The sequence below is a fragment of the Amblyomma americanum genome, chromosome 11, assembly GCF_052857255.1.
Source record: "Amblyomma americanum isolate KBUSLIRL-KWMA chromosome 11, ASM5285725v1, whole genome shotgun sequence".
Taxonomy (NCBI): domain Eukaryota; kingdom Metazoa; phylum Arthropoda; class Arachnida; order Ixodida; family Ixodidae; genus Amblyomma; species Amblyomma americanum.
The window spans coordinates 106,624,794-106,637,484 of NC_135507.1; the positions used below are offsets into that span (position 1 = coordinate 106,624,794).

Here is a 12,691-nt window from a genome sequence, read left to right on the forward strand (position 1 = left end):
GCAGCAATTTTCAGGGGGAAAGTTGGCAGTGCCTCAACTTGAATAACCCTGGAATTCAGCGGGAAGCTTCTGCGCGCATGGTCACCCATCACGTGGCTTCACATCACCCCATCGGGTGCTCTTAAGGTCAACTCAAAGGGCACCCCAATGTCAAAGGTCAACTGAAGGTCATGGGTAAAGGTTCGACGCCATAACTGTGCCACATACGTCACCCACTGCTGTCGTTGGTTGAGGTGGAGGTCGTTGTGCTGCCTATCCGAAAACTGCTTTACTTAGCATAATGATGTTTTTCGATTAAAAAAAATAAGTGAAATGAATCATGTGACGTTCGTGTCTGAGTAATCTCAACGTTGATCACTGCAGCATCGCCTTTCCGGAAAACGCGCTATTGTGGTCAACTAATCACTGGCAGCCGCTCTGTTTGGCGATAAACTTGCACTGTGGTGCGATGTAAGCGCCCCGTCGTTTCCACACTTTTCGAACTCAGTCATGCAACTGTGCTCCCATTTAAAATTTTGCATCGCTTAAAACAGGACGGCGACGGACGGATTTTTGTTGGGCAAGAACACCCGTGGTGCCGTAAAAAACCTCTCCAAGTTAATTTTCAATTTTGTTCACTCTCAGTGGTCGTAACGCCAACTTCTCTACAGCTCTCAAAAAGCACGCCTTAGCTGCTTTGTTTACTGCAGTACCGAGGCGCGCGCGAGCCGACGGCACGCGAGTCCTCGTTGGCGTTCCATAACCCTCCTCGCTGCTCCGGCCCCTCCTCCTCTCCCCCACCCACTCCTCTTTCCATTTACACTGCGCCAGCTCTTCCGAGCCTTTGGCGCAGGCCTGCCAACCCTAGGGATTTTCTCCTATATCTAGAGAATTTAAACGTTGGGGGGAAAAATAGATTATTGTTCTAATGTAGGAAAATTTTACATTCTGTATGGGTCATTTTTATTTTTCGGTGTGAATAGGCTCCTTATTCACCCTTTCTTGACCACCTTGATTTTGAGAGTCTACCAATGCGCCATCTGCACGTGCGAAAAGCATTATTGGGATCGAGGTTGCGGGGTCGGGCAGGGTGGAGGTACGAGGATGACGGGACTCACGAAGACATGGGGGACAACAATATATTTATTCTATTTACATGGTGAATCAAATGCACGGGCTGTACAGAGATGATGAGGGAAGCGCTGCAGAGAAGAGCTCTAAAGACTCAATGAGGCAGACGGGCGCCCTGAAATAAGGCTTTGCCTCTGCAAGCTTCCCTGTTCGCCGCACTGCAGTGCAACAGAGTTTTCTCTCTGATCAACCTGATGAAAACAAAGACTAGAAACAGCTTGGCGACGCAAACCCTGGAAGCTACCCTTCACGCCAAGCGGCTTCTAGGAGGAGCCAACTCTTATGACTTTGCAGTGAAGGAACGCTTAATTGGCCTTCTGAAAAAAGACATAAGGCGAAAATACGTCCCCGAATCGCTTTCTCTGCGGCGGTTAATGAACTGGGCTCTGTGGCTGCATAAATGGGCGCAGAGCCGCGTTTTCGCTCCAAAACAAGCGCACACAAGACGCTGGACCACGATTCGAACGCGTTCCGAAGGCGAAAATACGTCCCCGAATCGCTTTCTCTGCGGGGGTTAATGAACTGGGCTCTGTGGCTGCATAAATGGGCGCAGAGCCGCGTTTTCGCTCCAAAACAAGCGCACACCCCCGAATCGCTTTCTCTGCGGCGGTTAATGAACTGGGCTCTGTGGCTGCATAAATGGGCGCAGAGCCGCGTTTTCGCTCCAAAACAAGCGCACACAAGACGCTGGACCACGATTCGAACGCGTTCCGAAGGCGAAAATACGTCCCCGAATCGCTTTCTCTGCGGCGGTTAATGAACTGGGCTCTGTGGCTGCATAAATGGGCGCAGAGCCGCGTTTTCGCTCCAAAACAAGCGCACACAAGACGCTGCACCACGATTCGAACGCCTTCCGAAGGCGAAAATACGTCCCCGAATCGCTTTCTCTGCAGCGGCTGCAGAAATATGCCCTAGCCACTGAGGTTATAGAAAAGAAAGGAACGGAGCGAAGAGCGGAACGGCTGTGAAAGAGGAGAACAACTAGGCGAGGAGGCGGAGGCAAAGAGAAAATAGAAGGAAAGGGGAAAAAGGGGGTGAGGAGGGTACAGGAGGAGGAGAGGCGCCGTTGCGAGAGGGGTTATGGAACGCCAACGAGGAAAATGCCCCAAATTCACCACCTGCTGAGTCACCAGCGCGAGATAAGTATCTGTGCCCTGTGTGCAAAGCTGAATTTGCTTTTCGGAAATCTCAAAGTAGCCATGTGCGAAATAAGCACCCCGAAGCTGCGAGCTCATCAGCTCGTGAGAAAACTTTCGCATGTGACATCTGTTGCAATGCTTTTCTCCACCGTCGTTAACTGTTGCAGCACCACGAGCAGGAGCATGGCTTTATGGCGAGACGCAGCACGGTTCAGTTCTCTTCCATTGCAGGTGAGAAAGAATCACATGTTCTTAGGTTTTGTTTGTGTATGCACGCATGAAGGAATATGTTAGCTTGTGTACAGGGAAGGTTTGTCTGAAGCCCTCGTGCTGTGTTGTGCAGAGCGCGTGCTGTGTCCCTTATCCTCCATCCTCTAGATGCTGTTGTCACCAGTGTATCATGCATCAACTAGCCCCACTGTTCACCTTATATCGGAAGTGGTCTTTCTGGTGCATGAAATGAAAGACAAGTGAAATTGAAATAAATGCATGCAGTGTAAAAACACTGAAGACTTGGCATGGAAATCTTCAAGATTTTTACACAGCGGTAGGTGGTATACAGTAATAATGTGCCCTTTCAGGATTAGTGTTGATCTTTCATAGGCTATTTACAGGTTGCTGGATTTGTAAAATGCATGACGCCTGCTTTAAAAACTGCACTGAACTGTTTTTAAAGCTTAGGCTGGCGACAGTAGTGAAGTGTAAGTGTTGGTAGTGTTTTGGGTTTTACGTTCATGGAGGTTTACCATCTCAAAGTGACTTGGACTATGAGGGACACTCTGGGGTCCTTTGAAGTGCACTGACGTCGGACACAGTAGACTGGCCTCTAGAAAATGCGACAGCCACGGCTGGGATTGAACCCGCGTCCTTCAGGTCAGCAGCCAAGCGCCATAACTATCGAGCCATCGTGGCTATGTGCTGTCTTCAAAGTAGTCTGAGCAGTCATTTAGTAGCTGTGTCGTGTAGAGAGTGATTAACTTCCGCTTTTTGGTCAAAGCCTACAGCTGGCTGCCTTAAGGCTTGAAGAATGTCATGTAAATGGTTGTGAACATAGCAGATCAAATGCACTCATTTTGTGGTCTCTGCATAAATATATATATTTTTTTCTTTTTGCAGAATTTCAAGCCTGGAAGGAAAACACTGAAAGGAAGGAGCAAGCGCACTTCATCGCAAAGAGAGGGGTGACGCGTTTGTCCTCTGGAGCGACAAAGAGGTACCTAGAGTTCCACCGTACCGGAGTAGCTGTGCAGTCTGGACAAGGTAAACGGCAGCCAAAGGCAGTGGGCAGTGTGAAATGCAACAAACATTGTTTTGCTGGTATGGTTGTCACTCGGGATGGTGAAAAGGTAACCGTTGAGTACCAGGCCGAGCACTATGGCCATGAGAAGAGTGTGACACACCTGCGCTTGTCCGCCACTGAAGTGGCTGCCATAGCACAAAAGCTCGGTATAGGAGTCCCCATTAGAAGGATTCTTGCAGATGCACACTCATTTGCTGAAGTTGCATTGGACAGGCTCCATACTTTGACTACGAAAGATATATATAACAAAAAGTACAAGTACCAAATTGGAAATGAGGAGCAAAGAGATCCCGATGACTGTCAGTATGCAGATGTAGATCCATGATCTAAAGGAAAGCACAGATTCGGCTCTGTTGTATGCTGATAACGAGTTGCTCTCACGAAAAGACATCAAGGAGTTTAACATGGCCTTTATGACTTTCACTCAAAGGGAAATGCTTCTGCACTATGGCACCAAGGCTGTATGTGTTGACACGACGCATGGTACGAATTCTTATGGGCTTCTGCTCATGACAGTGCTCGTAATTGCGGCTGACTGGTCAGGCATACCTTGTGCTTATCTCCTCTCTCAAAGCACATCGGAGGAAACTATGGTTCGGTTTTTTCAGGCAATAAAAGATAGTATTGGTCAGGCACTTTGCTGTGAGGCCTTCATGTCTGACGATGCAGCAGCATATTGCAATGCTTGGCAAAAGGTAATGGGGATCCCTCAGAGACGCTTGCTCTGCACCTGGCACGCAAGACGAAGTTGGACCTCCAAACTTAGCAAAGTTAGTGGCGATGAAAATAAAAAACTGGTAAGACACTCTGCGCACTTTGATGGCTTGCCCAAGCGTACCAGAATTTCAGGCTCTTCTTCAAAAATTTCAGGCGGCTAAGTCTGTGGGTGAGTGCAAAGACTTTGTGGAGTATTTCGAAAAGTCTTATGCGAAGCGTCATGAGCAGTGGGTGCTGGCCTCACGACAAACAATCACATAGTCTATGCACAATGAGCTAAAGGCTGTTAATTTGCGAAGAAAGCAATGCCAGCGCCTGGACAAATTGCTGCATACTTTACTGGAATTTACGAATGATCGGCTCATCAAGCAGCTCATTTCACATGTGAGGCCCATGGCAAGCCACCGGACAGCAGACTGCTAAAAGAAGCACTGCGCAGGTGTCGAGCTCGCTCAATCTGGCGCGAGTGAATCACCTGATGGATGGTGGCTGGTGCAGTCGCAATCTTTGCAAGAGTTTAAGCACACTGTAGTAAAGGGCAGCATACCATGATAAGGGTGCAGCTACAGTTGCAAACAATGCAACATATGTATTCACACCTTGCAATGTGTATTCTTGGATTACAAGCAGCACATGAGTTTGTGTAAGCATATGCATGCAGTTGCTCAATGGGAGCGTGAAAAAAACAATTCAAGCGCTCAGGGATCGACTGAAAAAGGCGCAGCTCTTCCTTCGACTTCAACAGGAAATGATTCATTCGCTCTAGATGAGCCCCAGGCACTTCTCGACCGCATCCAGGCTGATGCAATCCCTGAGCCGCAAAGTCGTGGTATTGAAAACATCCGTACTTTGCTTGTAGCTGCTTTACAAGACTTAGCGAACAAGGAATCAGGCGATGCAGCTTAAAAAGAGTTCGTGATAAAGAAAGTCCATGAGATAAGACAGGCGCTAAAGCAATTTCCGGATAAGCAGCCATCTGCAGCAAAGCGCACTGCTACAAACAAAAATCTGGAAAAGCAGCCAGATTATTGGCCCAAAAGGCAGCGCACCTCTGCGAGCACACAGTTTCCAGCATTTTGTGTTCACATGTACTTTTTATTTTATGCCTATGTGTACACCGTTTCATCAGGAGAAATCCCTGCAAATGTATTGAAGTTTTGACTGCTCCGAACTAAAGATGGGAGTCGAGGCCTTGTCAGGCTCCATGCCTTTTGCCTCGTCTTCCACTTTCAACTGAAAGGAAATAAAATGGTCTGAATCTGAAATTAAAAAGCCTCAGCCTTCTCAGGAATGAGAAAGCGGCTGAGGTGCATCATGTATTAAAGCAAACCAGTGGTTCAAGATTTAATTTTTCAAGCACCGCTGCTTCTTTTAAAACGCTAAAAACAGAATGTATGTTAACAATGGCATTATCATCTAAGAGCAGTGCTGGATGAAAAGGAATGCATTCATTATAAAATTGAGTTAAATACTTTTTTTCAGTGTTTCCAGTTGCACACATGAAAATAAAATGCGATTGACCGTAAGATCATCTCCGCATTGGCAAATAGGTTTGCCTTGCTTTGTTAGCAGGAAGTTATGCGTAAGGTGCGTGTGACCTATCCGGAGACGGCATAAAATCACTTCCTTAAAACGTTCCTGGTGCACACGATTGAAATTCACCTAAAACTGGCTTCACCAAGTGTAGTTTATTATTCACTTCGCCGTTCCATTCCGACTGCCATTTTTCTCTTAATTTACGCTGTGCCAAGTTTATGCAATGCTTAAAAGGTATATTTACTTTTTTTATTTCCTTCCCACGAGCTTTAGCAGTGCAGTAATTGCCCTCTCGTTGCCTCTTATTCCGACATGACTGGGAACCCAGCAGAACTTTGTTTTGTCCTCGAGCTGCGGCTGTTGCTATCTTGTGCATGATGTCACCAAGAATCGGAGTGGCTGCATTTCTAGAGTGAAAAGCTGTAAGTATACTGAGGAAGTCTGTAAATAATACTGTTGGTAAGGTTTTCGTTTTCTATTTTTTCTATGGCCACACAGACTGCGTAACATTCTGCAGTGAAGATGGATGAGCACAGTGGAAGTCGTACTGTTTTCTCCAACTTCTCTCGGACCACTGCGCTTCCTAAGTAAACGTCCGTTTTTGAACCATCTGTAAAAAACTACTGTACTTTGCTTCCACTGCAAGGAATTCTTGTACTATATGTTGTTGCGGAGTTTGTTTCTTATGAAACTGTGTAAGAGTGAGATCACAGATTGCAGGAAAATTGTACCATGCAGGCAGTGGATCTCGTCTCCGAGCAATGTTAGGTAATTTATCTAGTACGCCGAGGTTTTGGCACATCTCTTCAATACGCAGAATGAGTGGCCTGATAGCGAGCGGTTTGTTGTGAAACAGTGTTCAAGATGGGCACTTTGCGGCTATTGGGCAACATAGGTGTTTGGGCAGTGAACGGATGTTTAAAATGTATGAGCATGTGAGCATGGTGCTTCTATCTGTAAGCGATGGTTTGTTGATTTCTACACGAACATTAGTTATGTTTGACGTTCTGTAAGCACCAGAGTAAAGACGCAAACCTAAATTATGTATTGGATCTAGTCGTTTCAGGTATGAAGGCCTTGCTGACCCATAAGCTATACATCCGTAGTCTAAGGTGGAGCGTACCATGCAGCGATAAATTTGTAAAAGACGTCCTGTCAGCACCCCAACGTTTACGTGACAGTACTTTGAGTATATTTAGGGATCCGGAGGCTTTCTTTTTCAGTGCGTTTATATGAGGCAGGAAATTGAGTTTTTTGTCAAAAGTTGTACCCAGAAATTTGTGCTCTTTTTTGACAGGTATCCGTGTTCCGTTCAGGTGTATAAAAGGGTCAGCTTGTATGCTTCGTTTAAGCGAGAAAAGGATGACTACTGTTTTCTGTGTGGAAAACTGGAAACCGTAGTGATCTGCCCATGTCACTAGTTTATTCATTGTCAACTGTATTTGTCTCTCGCATGTTGCTACGTTTGAGGATGTGCAAGCTATTTGAAGATCATCAACGTACAATGAATACAGGATGGAGTTGTGGATTATTTTACTTATGGCATTCATTTTTATGCTAAACAATGTCGTGCCTAAAATACATCTTTGAGGAACCCCATTCTCTTGAACGAAGCTCCTGGACAGAGTTGATCCCAGGCGTACTTGAAATGAGCGGTCGGAAAGGAAGTCAGTTTAACATCCTACCGCGGATACCTAGGTCGCCAAGGTCGCGGACGATACCAAACTTCCAGGTTGTATAATACGCTTCCTCCATATCAAAGAAAACGGCAAGACAGTGCTGTTTGTGTATAAAAGCTTCTCTTATTGTTTTCGAGGCGAACTAAATGGTCTGTTGTGAGCATCCCTTTTTATAACCGCATTGATGGGCATCAAGTTCGCGGGGTTCAAGGACAAATGTTAATCTTATTTTTTTTTGTTATTTGACAGCTTACAGATGAAATGTAACTCTGCCATGAGGCTTTCTCAGCACTGTGACTGACGTACTGAGCTTGAGGTTCTATGTGTAGGGTATCTGCGAAATTTGCCCCAAGCTCTATTTTGTTTTTTGCTTCCTTGCATTCCTTTGGCCACCACACTGTGTTTTTGCCGCACCACTCCCGAAGACTGAGGAACAGCTAAGTGTACGGCAGTAATTATGCAATTCGGGAACATTTCGTTGATGCTGAGGTTTTCTAAAGCTATATTTTCTAAATTGGCCTGTGCTCAAATTTCCCAGTCTGCTAAATGCAGCTTCCAATGTCGCGGTTTAGTTGGGATGATTTCTAGTGCTGATGTCAAACTATTAATACAGGAAGGTGATCGCTGCCATATGGGTTGTCAGTAACGTCCCATTTAAAATCGTTTAAAACAGATAGAGAACTAAAAGACAAACTAACCAGCTCACAGTGCCTGAAGTTGGAGAGCAGTATGTGGCCTTTTCCGTGTTTAAAAGACATATTGTTTCTGAGAATAAAATCTTGGATGGTTTGCCCCCTAGAGTCGCAGCGCTCGCTTTCCCAAAAAGGGGAGTAGGCGTTAAAATCCCCAACTACCAGGTATGGCTCTGGAAGTTCATCTATCAGTTCTTGTAGATAATGGGCTATTAATGCAAATTGTGGAGGAATGTATACTGAACAGATTGTTAGTGTTTTATAGGTGGTGATGCTGACTGCAACCGCTTCAAGTTTTGTAATGAGCTTGATCTCTTGAGCAGGGACGCCGCTTTGAACGACAATCGCGACGCCTCCCAAGAGTCGATTTGCCTGCTCTCGATCGCGTCTAAAAGTTTGATAATGTTTCAGGATATGCACATGTTGTGGACCAAGATTGGTTTCCTGAAAACATAAAACTATGGGTAACTTTCAGCCTAAAATATGTGTTATGTCACTGTAATTCCGCATTCCCCTACAATTCCACTGAATTCAAAAAAGGCATGTTTGTGTTTTTGAGAGGAAATGAAAGGGGATTTACTTAGATATGGGCCCGTTATGAGGGGCCTGTCTTTTTTTCGCTCAAGAGAGCTGTTCCGCCGCTGCAAAGCAGGCGGACTGGGGGTTATATCCATCACCTTGCCAGAACTGCTGGAGGACCACACAGCTGCGGTTGTGTTAGTTTCAGGCCTCCCCTGAGAGGGGAAGTCCTGCGGGATGCCGACCCATGGAGCGGCTCTCCCTGCTTTGGCAATGACAGGGCAGCTTTCGCTGACCCTGCCTGGGGCGTCGATGGCCCTGCCATAGGCTCTGTGAAAGCGGCCTTGGCAGGTGCCGGATTGCTGTGTGGTGCTACGCCCCTGCGCACCACATCAGCGAAGTTTTGTTTTGCTATGAAAAAGAATGTGTTTGTAAGCGCAAAATGCCTTCTCGCTTCTTTAAATGAAATGTTTTCCTTTGTTTTTATGGTGATTATCTCTTTTTCTTTCTTCCAGGACGGACACGCCCTGGAGTATGCAGCATGGTCTCCTTCACAGTTTGCACAGTGTGGGGCTGCGTCACATCCATCAGACTGGTGATCATTCGAAGCACATTTCGCGCAAGTTTTGCGACCGTGGCAACTCTGTGAGCCATGGCCGAACCTTTGACAATTGAAACATCTGCGAGGGTTGGGTATGTATGGCCTTACATTAACTTTCAAATATCCCACGTCAATTGTGTCGGGCAATGTGCTGGTGTTGAACGTAAGGATCAAGTGTTTGGTGTCTATTTCCTTATTGTCCTGGATTTTGATTCGGTGGACATCTATGACGTCTTGGTCGGTGGGCCCTTCGAGCATTTCTTTTTCGGTGATGTGAACAAAATCATTTTCGGATATTACGCCTCGGGCAGTGTTAAGTGAGCGATGAGAAGTCACGGAGACAGGGATTTCCGCTATGGACGTTAGGTTGGAGAACTTAAAGTGTTGGACATTGTCGCACAGTTCAAGCAATAAATCGCCGCTGGCCATTTTTGAGAGCTTATAGCCAATGCCTAATGTTTCTGTCAAGCAGTTTGACACAAGTAAGGGGGATATTATTCTTGCCTGCTTATCTTCTTCTTCACTGTGGATCACGTGATATTTTGGAAAAGTTACTCTTCTTTTTTGAAAGAAGTCGTCTTCCTCGTTCTGCCCTCTTTTGAGAAAGCGATCTTGTTTTTAAAGTGGGGGAGCCACAAAAATTAAGTTTTTCGGTCATGGTGCCAGTCACCCACCATGGAGCCCAACTAAGCGACGAGACAGGAATTTGCAAGGAAGGCCTGCCCACGCCACCTGTACACCTTAACTATAATCAAATATGGCGCAACTCACGGTGGTTGGTCACACAAGGTTTAACCCTCGCTGCCAGGAAAAACGAAGAAGTGAGTAGGAGGAAGGATAGTTGTGCGAAAGGGGTAGGAAAGTAAAAGATAGAGGAGAGGATAGGAAAAGGCGACTACAGATTTCCCCCCAGTCGGGTCAGGCCGGAGGTGCCGTCTACAGGAAGCTGGGGCCAAAGTGGTGTATTGCCTTCGCCGAGGGGCCTTACAGGTCCAAACACTCGGCATCGGCTCAACCACCAGGAACCCCTTTTCCCCGCACACGGCGATGCCACGCACGGCGAAGCGCGGGTGCTCGGGTCCGTGGTGAAGCACTGTTCACCATCATCCCCCTGCGGGAATGTCCCTGCGGATTCTCGGGAACCCGTGGTGTTGCCGAGCTGTGAAGGGAGACAGCGCAGCGGAGGTCGGGTGACACAATCATGGAGGTGGCAGCCATCGGACACTAGGTCCGTGCTGTCGTGGATTTCCCTTGAACCACCGATGCAAGCCTACTGCGCCCCATTCAATCGTGAAGGTGGCAGCCGATGGACATAAATTATGGTGAGGAATGAAAAAGAATGAAAATGAAAGAGCCTCTGCCTGTGGACCGATGGGCAGAGGGATCGTGCTGCCGAGAGGCTCCCTTGGATTGGCTGCATTAAAAGGTTCCTGAAAAGCGTATTTGAGCTTGCTTATAATAGCGCCTTGCATTATGTAGACTACAGGCCACCGAGTGTTCATGCCGCGTACAGTACTTCAAAAGCGGACCAATCATTTACAATATATTTAAAATTCGCGGCGACCTGCGGTGCCACGTGTTCGCCCGAAACCCAAGCTCGTTACGTCAGCAGCAAAGGTCTTTTATTGGTTTGCCATGACGTCACGCACCTCCCATGGCCGCGGCCGGAATCTCCGCCCCCTCTCCCACCGAGTGGGTGGAACCGACAGAGGCGTGCCAACATTTCAGCGCGCAAAAAAGTGACGAGAGAAAGGAGAAAGGTGCACAGATGCGTAAATTCAAATTTTATCTACAGATAACTCAGCTTCCACAAAACGCATTAAAAAAATTCTAGCCGGAGGATATTTGTGACCAGCGCCCTTTAACATCGTAGGCATGCCAAAACTTTATTCGGAGCCCCTTTAAGCCTACGGCGTTTCAGGATGTCGTCGACGGGTCCTGGCTATGGCTTTTCCTGCTGCTGCCAAGTTCCTAGGGCTGTTGACAGGTGTCTTCCTGTGGTCCTCTCTGTTCCTACTACCACTTGCCTCCCTTACACCGATTCCTTCGACGCAATGCCGGCGACACGTCGCAGTTCATCCACCCGTGTCCGCCATGTCTCTTGGACATCCAGCAAAATGGTGGCCCTTTGTTTTCTTATCCCCCCCCGCCCAGAATTCGGAGGATAAAAAATTAGGTCGTCATCATTATTTTACCTTTAAAGGCCTCTATTGAGGCATTACGGAAGTTTGAACATGGAATGTTCAAACTTAATGTTCAAACTTAGGTACAGAGCAGGCTATTCAAGTTTTATAGCTAGGAATGTTGTGTTGTTACCAACAATGATAAATTACATCTATCTAGTGCATGTTTTTCTTTCCTAGCAACAAACGACAGGATGCACAGGACACTGCTTGCTTTTGTTTCGTTAAACCTTTATTCAATGCCGCAGGAAATGCAGCAGCCATGGAGACCCTGCTGGCCTTTCCTCTTCCTTTGGCTCCTTTGTTCCAGCTTTTGGCTCAACATGTCATTAGCATTGGTAGTGGTCATACAATGACGCTGGACACTACCTTGTCTAGGCCTCTCGCTTTGAAAACGTACTGTTCGAACTTACCTTCAGGTTACACCATGCGCTAAAAATGCAGTTCTATAACAAGTACAAGGCATCCACTAATACCCGCGCAGGGCTCTTGGCGTTGTGTTGTGGCAAGTTATATTTTCCAGAAGCTGCAGTTTTGGGAAGAAATGAGGCTTAACCCGATTTCTGAGAAATCTGCTAGAACAGGGTTCCAACTGAAAACACATGGTGTTGAAAGAGTACAGAACTAAATTTGAGTTGTTTTCTCACTTTCGAATGATGCGCAGCACACCGAAAAATGGCCATGCAGACGGACTGCGCCAACAAGCGGTGCATAATTTATAACTGCCTTTTTTTCGCTTTTCTGGTTTCAAGTGCTAAACGACCGCTGTGATGTACACAAGGCGGTCAGGTTGCGCAAGGCATGAAAAAAACTGCAGTATGGTCACTGCTTTATTCGTTTCACCTCACATCAACTGTTATGCAAGCCTACCCAATAGTTGAACGATTATATTTTGTATGCCTTCTGTGAACTGGACACATCATGTATGTGCGTATGTCACTGCTGCCATGCAGCGTTCACATCGAAATGGCATGAGGAAAAAATCGTAAATCATCAGCAGGCTTAAGCGAATGCATGTCCTCGTATATACAATTTTATTTACATAGCATCGTTCCAAATGAAAAAAAATATGCGCCCAAAAATTTGTTGCCTCTATGCCAGTGTTTTGCTAAGCGGTCACAAAGTCTGATACACTATTGACAAGGTTTCACTACAGCTTATTTTATTTCATGCGATTTTTAATGCGGAACTGAAATTGGACCCAAGATGTTTTTA

The 12,691-nt window shown here is 46.5% G+C and overlaps 1 pseudogene; it reads left to right on the top strand.

Annotated features, from left to right (window-relative positions):
- Window positions 1–1,010: 1,010 nt before the first annotated feature.
- On the top strand, window positions 1,011–3,874 carry LOC144109840 (uncharacterized; annotated as a pseudogene).
- The last annotated feature ends 8,817 nt before the right edge of the window (window positions 3,875–12,691 follow it).